The sequence below is a fragment of the Spinacia oleracea genome, chromosome 3 (genome assembly GCF_020520425.1).
Source record: "Spinacia oleracea cultivar Varoflay chromosome 3, BTI_SOV_V1, whole genome shotgun sequence".
NCBI lineage: Eukaryota > Viridiplantae > Streptophyta > Magnoliopsida > Caryophyllales > Amaranthaceae > Spinacia > Spinacia oleracea.
The window spans coordinates 78,649,451-78,657,681 of record NC_079489.1 but is presented as its reverse complement, the minus strand read 5'-3'; the positions used below and the strand labels follow the sequence as shown (position 1 = coordinate 78,657,681).

The following is an 8,231-nucleotide window of genomic DNA, read 5'->3' as shown; positions in this document are numbered from 1 at the left end:
TGTTTGGATTGAGGAATGCAATGGAATTGAGAATGGAATATCGACAAAATGACCTGTCAGTAAAACCAGGTAGTCTGAACTAAGTTTTCTACGAGCTAGATTGTTTCTGGTAAATGCACGCTTGATGGCTTGGTATTATCCGCAAAATTCGAGGTTTGTCGACTTAGAATATAAAGGATTAGTAACAAAGTCGTATGTCTAACGATGTATTCCTAGTCGCATGATTGGATTCGAACCCCTGCAACAAACGTAGTCAACAAAGTTATTTAGCGTAGAAGAAAAGATCGAAGTTCGAAATCAAAACGAATCAAGTAATGAAGGTTAACGACAAGATTCTTGCAGCAAAGGAGCCCAATAGCAAATGAAAACGAAATATCTTCAAATAGTTGCCTAAGAACTATATGATGTACGAATCTCTATGTTTTCTGTGAATGTGTAATGTATCAACCATGCTTAGGCGTGAAATCAAGTGACTGTTATGACATTTATGTTTTCAATGAATGTTGAATAGAACAATTAAGTATGTCATGTAAGATTTCTAAGAATGACAAGTTCGACTGAGCTCTAGTTTCGAGGACGGAACTTTTTCTAAGGGGGTAAGAGTGTAATACCCCGAAATTTTTAAACTTGATTTATTAAAATTAAAAATATTTATTAGCTTGATTTCGTTTTAAATAATTACGAATAAACGAATCTAGTTAATTTAAACGTTTTTACGATTTATTTTAAACGATAAATTTATAAAATAAAATTAATTTATTTACTTTCGTTAACGATATTTTACAAAGAATTAATTTAGTTAAGCATTTTTATTTTTATAATTAAATTTCTGAAAATTACAACAATTTCTGAACTTTGGCCTAATATTGTGAAATTACGAAATTGCCCTTGGAATAGCAAGATTCCATTTTTGCTTCTCTTCCCTTGCTTTCCACGTACAAAACAAGAAGGAGCATTTTCCTTCCTTCCCCTTTTCCTCCCAATTCAGTCTTGGTTCATTTGCTTGATCCCCAAGGGCTGAACCTTCTTCTTCACTCTTCTTAGTTTTAAATCAGACAATTGCCAATTTGTTTCCGCACCCAAAATCACACCACCACTGTCCACAACCATCAACACCACCCCAACCACCGTCAACCCCCACCAGCACCACCACACGCCCCACCGTCTCCCCTCTCTTCTCCCATGAATTCCCGTACTCCCTCCCCTGTTTCTTTTTCTCTTTCCTTGCTCGCACCACCAACAACAACCACGACAACCACCACCACCTCCAGCCACCTTCATCACCTTTTCCAATCAACCACCGTCCCAAAATAACTCGACGAGACGCCCTACCTCCGCCCAGAAACACCCCAGAATTTCCCCTGTTTTCGCCCACTTCGTGCCTCAATTTCTCGCTCCCTCGCTGTTCTCCCGCTGCCAAACCACCGCCATCACCGTCGACCTCCGGCGTCGAGTCACCCCAGCCACCCTCACTTCCTCTCCTCCTCCCTTCGTACTCCCCTGTGTGGCCGTGCACCCCCTCCCCCCTGCTCGTGCCCTTCTCCCAGGAACCAAAAACAAGAAACTCAATTTTTAAAACTTTGGTTTTTATTTTTTTACATTCAAACCCAATTTAAGGTTGGGCCAATTGAATTGGGCCTTTGGTAAGTTAAGATCTGAATTGCATTTTCAGATTTTCTCATTATTAATTTGTTTGCCTTAATAAATTTGGATAACTTAGTTATTTTCTAATAAAATTGTTTATTATTTTCAAGAAGAAAAATGTATATATTTAATTTTCGGTTTTACTAAAATAAAGTCACTAGCTTGAATTAATAAAAAAATGAAATTTAAATAATATTTCCATGAAAAATTGATTTATAAAATATATATATGTATTTCGATTGAAAATTCGATTAATAATAATATTTCGTTGAAATTCGAAGTTATATTTTATTAAAATTCGTTATTTATAAATTCGTTACTTATAAAATTTATGATTTTATAAAATATCGATTTTAAATTATTTATCGATCTAGTACTAATTAAATGATTTATTATTTTGAAAGAAATTGGACTCGGAGCTCAAGACGAACGAACCAAGGAAAATCCTTAGCAAAATCGTAGAAGTGAGGTAACGGCTATTGCTAGTACCCGCAATTCCCTTATAAATGCGATAATGAAATTACAACGTTATGATTGATTTATGAACTGAATGTTTTAACATGTTTTATGAATTGCGGGAAATGAAATGTGATTTGATTGAATTATTTATTATAATATGATTTGATTGAAATTCTTATAAAATTATGTTTATAAGAAACCAAGAAAGAAATGATGTTTATATGATGGCAGGAAAGAAATGATATTTTATTGATCTCAGGATCTAATTGATGTTTTATTTGGATCACATGATCCAAAAGAATTATGTTACTTCAACTGAATTAAAAAGGCTAAAATGTAAAATTAAACGAAACATGATAAAGGAAAGTGAAAGACCTAGTCTGTTTGGCAGTATATGTTCACAGGTTACTATTCTCGGTCATGCATGTACCCATGGGGCATCCGCCCATTGAGCCAAGGCTCTCATGTTTTCAGGCCAAGGCCCCATATTTTATGGACAGCGGTCCATCGTGGAAGACGTTCCACCATGTCATACTTGCTACGGCTAGCATGTGCACCCTAAAAACTATGAATGAATTTAATAAAGGACTTTATAAAATGTTTTACATTATTCTATTCTCCCTGTGTTATTAAATAAAATGAATTGAAATGAATTTACGCTGCTAGAATAGTTCGTTACTGAGTCTTTGGCTCACCGTTTTTGTTTTCTGTTTTAGGTACTGCTGGAAACGATGGGAACGAGTAGTGGCGAGGATTTCACTTTAATAATTTCCACCTAGTTTATGTTTTAAGTTTTAATAGTTTAATTAAAGATTTTTAGTAAGTTATGTACTTTTACTTTGGGAATATAAAGGATTATTATGTTAATTTTGGAGGATTTAATAGCTTATGATTGATGGTTGCCTTGTAACTCCCAAAAGGGAGTTATGGCTGGTAATGCCCCGACCGAATTAAGTTAATTCCGCTGCTAAGTATGCTTTAATAATTGAATTAGAGGTCGGGGTGTTACAGTTTGGTATCAGAGCCAAGGTTCTGGACCATTAGTGCTAAACCTCACGGGTTTTGGCGCGTAATTAGATTCATTAGGCTTTACGCAAAGAGTTTTAAAGAATAAGTTGAAAAATGAATACTCTTACAATTTTGTTAAGCTAAAATGAATATGAGTGTGAGTGTAGGAACGGGATGAACGGGTTTGTTTTCTACGATTTAGTTGCTTCAATTTGTTGAGACATATTATGCTAAATGTTGTCTATCGAGGCCACTAATGATGTTCCCAAGGGCTCGCAACGAGCACCATGTTTACATGATAACCATACGACCCACGTGCATTATGCCCATATCGATGCAGTTATGAATGTTTTATTTTCTAGTAGAGAAATTGTGACATAGAAATTGTCCTATGATGTTAGAGAAATTTGAGTTTTATTATCCTTTGACCTATCTAGATTTGATGTAATTTTGGGAATAAAATGGTTGAATGTGAAGCTAATATTAATTGTTTGAGGCATAGTGTGACCAAAACGCCAAATGAGGATATGATTGCATTGTTTGTAAGAAAACCAACGATGCAAATTGTCACCGCTTTGAAAGCTCCTAAAATGACCAATGGTGATTTCTGGTTATCCTTGTAGTGTTGTCGATCACCACTCACTGACACAACTATCGTTAGTGAATATGTTTTCCAGAAGAGAACTTAGTATGCCTCCACCGAGAGAATTAAACGTTAGCCTTAAAGTAATTACAAGATCCACCCCGATTCCTAAAGCACCTATAGAATGACAGCAACTGAGTTGCAATGAATTGAAGAAATAATTAGATGATTTACTTGGATAAGAGTATATTCAACTGAGTGCTTCACTTTTGGGAGCCCTATCATATTTGTGAGGAAAAATGATGGAACTTTGAGGTTATTCATAGACTATAAAGGGTTAAATGGGATTACTATTAAGAACAAATATCATTTACCTCTCATTGATGATTTGTTTGACCAACTTCAAAGTACGAAAGTATTTTCAAGAATAGATTTGAGGTCGTGATACCATCAACTTTGCATTAAACTTGAGGATATTTCAAGGAGAACTATTAGAACCAACTATGGTTACCATGAGTTTGTTGTATTACCTTTTGGGTTAACTAATGCATCAGCTGTATTTATGGATTTAATGAACTGCATTTTCAAACCATACCTTGGTAAGTTTGTAGTTGTTTCCATTGATGATATTTTGGTATATTCTAAGAGTAATAAGGAACATGAGGAGCATTTGAGAAAAGTGTTGGATATGTTGATTGAAAACCAATTATGTGCTAAGTTGTCAAAGTGTAAATTCTGGCTTAAGGAAATATCGTTTTTAGGTCATATTATTTCTGAGAAAGGTGTATCTATTGGTCATGAGAAAGTAAAAGCAATTGTTGAATATCCTAGACCAACCAATGTCCCTGAAGTATGAAATTTTATGGGTTTAGCTGAAGATTATCGAAGATTTATTTAAGATTTCTCTAAGGTTGCCTTACCCACAATCCGATTGGTTAGAAAGAATATCAATTTGTGGGGAATGATGATTGTGAATCTGCAATTCGAGAACTTAAGAGACGTATCACAATTGCCTATATCCTTGCCTTCCATTTGGAACTGAGAGATTTGTTGTTTATAGTAATATTTCTAAATATGGAATAGGATGTGTCAAAATGGAAAAGGAAGGTCATATATGATGTTTTTCTCCAACTCAAAGTCCTTGAATAGAACTACCATACTTATGATCTTAGTATACAATACCCTACTAGAGAAGCTAATGTTATTGTAGATGTTTTAAGCCAAAATCTTACCTAAACCCGATCATACTTTTTCCGGGCCAACCAAGATGATCTGTAAAACCTAGAAGTTAAGTTATTAAGAATAAAGGAAATGTTTATTCAAATGTGTTAAGTCAATACCGAGACCAACTTTGATTGATGAGACTAAGGAAATATTTGTTATGGAAGTCATGACCATTGCGTTCGAGATTATCCCAAACCTCTATTGTTAACTATGAGTATTAAAAGATCGTCTATTGACAACGAACATAGAACCAATGAAATTGTTAGCATTCCTCAGAAACCCATGATTGGAGTAGATTCTATGGCAAAACCACATGAAAAAGGCAGAAATGTTACCAGTGGTCCTTGTAATTCTCTTTTCTAATTATTCTGTATGATACTCGTTGGTATTCCTTCATTTATTATTAGTTATACATGTTTCTAATTTATACCAATTCGGTTGACATGAGTAGGATAGTGAGTACTAGGTAACCTGAAAGTTCAGGCATATTTAGAGGATGTAATGAAAGGATGATAGGTTGGAGATTATGAAGAAGATTGACATTTATGCGTATGAAAGAATAGGAGTAAATTACTCCGATGACTAAGAGACAAAAGATTGAAATTGGAAGCTTATCAGACAACCAGGGAAAGGAAAATTTTAGTTGCCTATAGTAAATGCTCGAATACATTTCAAAGAGGATATATGATAGAACCCTTTAGAGCGAACAAGATTTTAGGTTTCACCCTATCACTATGTCGTGAGATGAGTTAATTTGAGGTAATCATTTGAAGAACGATAACATAAAGAAGTCACTTGAGAACCCCGATCTTATGTGCAAAGAAATGATAAAGTATGAGTGTTATAGAGGATCAAGATAAGTTACCATTATGCGTCATACATCTGGTATCAATGGAATTGGTACAAAAGTATTTTTGAAGGTTCGTTGAACTAGTAAGAATATACTAGAAGTTGTAAACTAAATACCATAAAGTTAGCTGAAATCATTTTGGGATTATCAATTGTATGTGAGATCTTGGTGAATCACAATTAAGACCCGTGCTTTGATACATTTGGTAAACCTACCTATGGATAGTTTAAGAATTATGGAGAACCCCTAAGGAGCAAATTTGAGGAAAATACAGGAGTTCATGAAGTTTTGAAATATGTCAAGTTGGCAAGGAAGTAGTTTCGAAGGCTATGAAATGGCAATCTAGAGTGAACAACCTAGACTAATCCATGCTAAAGTATCTACCATATATTTTGAGTATATGTAGAAATCTCAACCAGGCTATGTTAAAGGATCGAGTCACGTAATTTGGGCTGAGCCCTCTATTGTTGAAAGAATTTGAATTAGCAGAGAAGATGTTGAACACCATTATTTTGAAGTGAAATCAAGGAAACGCATGTTGAAGGACTAAAGGATGATTGATATGCCTCTATTAAGGAAGCCAAGAAATTATCAAGAATTGGTCTATCAATAAGGTTGAATGATAAAGTACCGAAAGAACACGAGTTTGTATTTTATAAGTGGCGAATCACAAATTAAATCAAGGTTATTCAAGGTTTCAAAGCGTTCAAGTTATGGTTGATTTTCGAGTTACCTTCCCGCACCATTCATAATGATTGTTTTTTTTGTTGTAAGTACCTAAGTGTATATTCAGATATATTAGGGAACCTAAGTTAGAAATTTTAAAGGTATGCAAGAATATTATGCGGAACCCAACATGATTTATGGTGAAAAGATGGAGTTGAGTTTACACATGAGGCTTTGAGGATCTTACCAAAATAAGTTATCGAGAATTAGTATGTCTATCGGGTTGATGATATCAATGAATGTTATGAAGTTCGAAAAGAATTATGAATGATTGAGGAATGCAATGGAATTGAGAATGGAATATCGACAAAATGACCTGTCAGTAAAACCAGGTAGTCTGAACTAAGTTTTCTGCGAGCTAGATTGTTTCTGGTAAAGGCACGCTTGATGGCTTGGCATTATCCTCAAAATTCGAGGTTTGTCGACTTAGAATATAAAGGATTAGTAACAAAGTCGTATGTCTAACGATGTATTCCTAGTCGCATGATTGAATTCGAACCCCTGCAACAAACGTAGTCAACAAAGTTATTTAGCGTAGAAGAAAAGATCGAAGTTCGAAATCAAAACGAATCAAGTAATGAAGGTTAACGACAAGATTCCTGCAGCAAAGAAGCCCAATAGCAAATGAAAGCGAAATATCTTCAAATAGTTGCCTAAGAACTATATGATGTACGAATCTCTACGTTTTATGTGAATGTGTAATGTATCAACCATGCTTAGGCGTGAAATCAAGTGACTGTTATGACATTTATGTTTTCAATGAATGTCGAATAGAACGATTAAGTATGTCATGTAAGATTTCTAAGAATGGCAAGTTTGACTGAGCTCCAGTTTCGAGGACGAAACTTTTTCTAAGGGGGTAAGAGTGTAATACCCCGAAATTTTTAAACTTGATTTATCAAAATTAAAAATATTTATTAGCTTGATTTCGTTTTAAATAATTACGAATAAACTAATCTAGTTAATTTAAACGTTTTTACGATTTATTTTAAACGATAAATTTATAAAATAAAATTAATTTAGTTACTTTCGTTAACGATATTTTACAAAGAATTAATTTAGTTAAGCATTTTTTTTTATAATTAAATTTCTGAAAATTACAACAATTTCTGAACTTTGGCCTAATATTGTGAAATTACGAAATTGCCCTTGTAATAGCAAGATTCCATTTTTGCTTCTCTTCCCTTGCTTTCCACATACAAAACAAGAAGGAGCATTTTCCTTCCTTCCCCTTTTCCTCCCAATTCAGTCTTGGTTTATTTGCTTGATCCCCAAGGGCTGAACCTTCTTCTTCACTCTTCTTAGTTTTAAATCAGACAATTGCCACTTTGTTTCCGCACCCAAAATCAATTTCCAATTCTCTTTTCCTTTCTGTTTCCTCTAAACTGAACCACCCACCACCACTGCCAAACACCACCGATGCTGCCACCCAACACCACCACTGTCCACAACTATCAACACCACCCCAACCACCGTCGACCCCCGCCAGCACCACCACACGCCCCACCGTCTCCCCTCTCCTATCCCACGAATTCCCATACTCCCTCCTCTGTTTCTTTTTCTCTTTCCTTGCTCGCACCACCAACAACAACCACGACAACCACCACCACCTCCAGCCACCTTCATCACCTTTTCCAATCAACCACCGTCCCAAAATAACTCAGCGAGACGCCCTACCTCCGCCCAGAAACACCCCCGAATTTCCCCCTTTTTCGCCCACTTCGTGCCTCAATTTCT

General features: G+C 35.3%; 1 long non-coding RNA gene across 1 annotated transcript; it reads left to right on the top strand.

The window, feature by feature from the left end:
- Positions 1–1,094: 1,094 nt before the first annotated feature.
- On the top strand, positions 1,095–2,876 carry LOC130469138 (uncharacterized). The gene is made up of 3 exons (XR_008929511.1): positions 1,095–1,643; positions 2,049–2,113; positions 2,820–2,876. It is a non-coding gene; the product is annotated as an uncharacterized lncRNA (long non-coding RNA).
- The last annotated feature ends 5,355 nt before the right edge of the window (positions 2,877–8,231 follow it).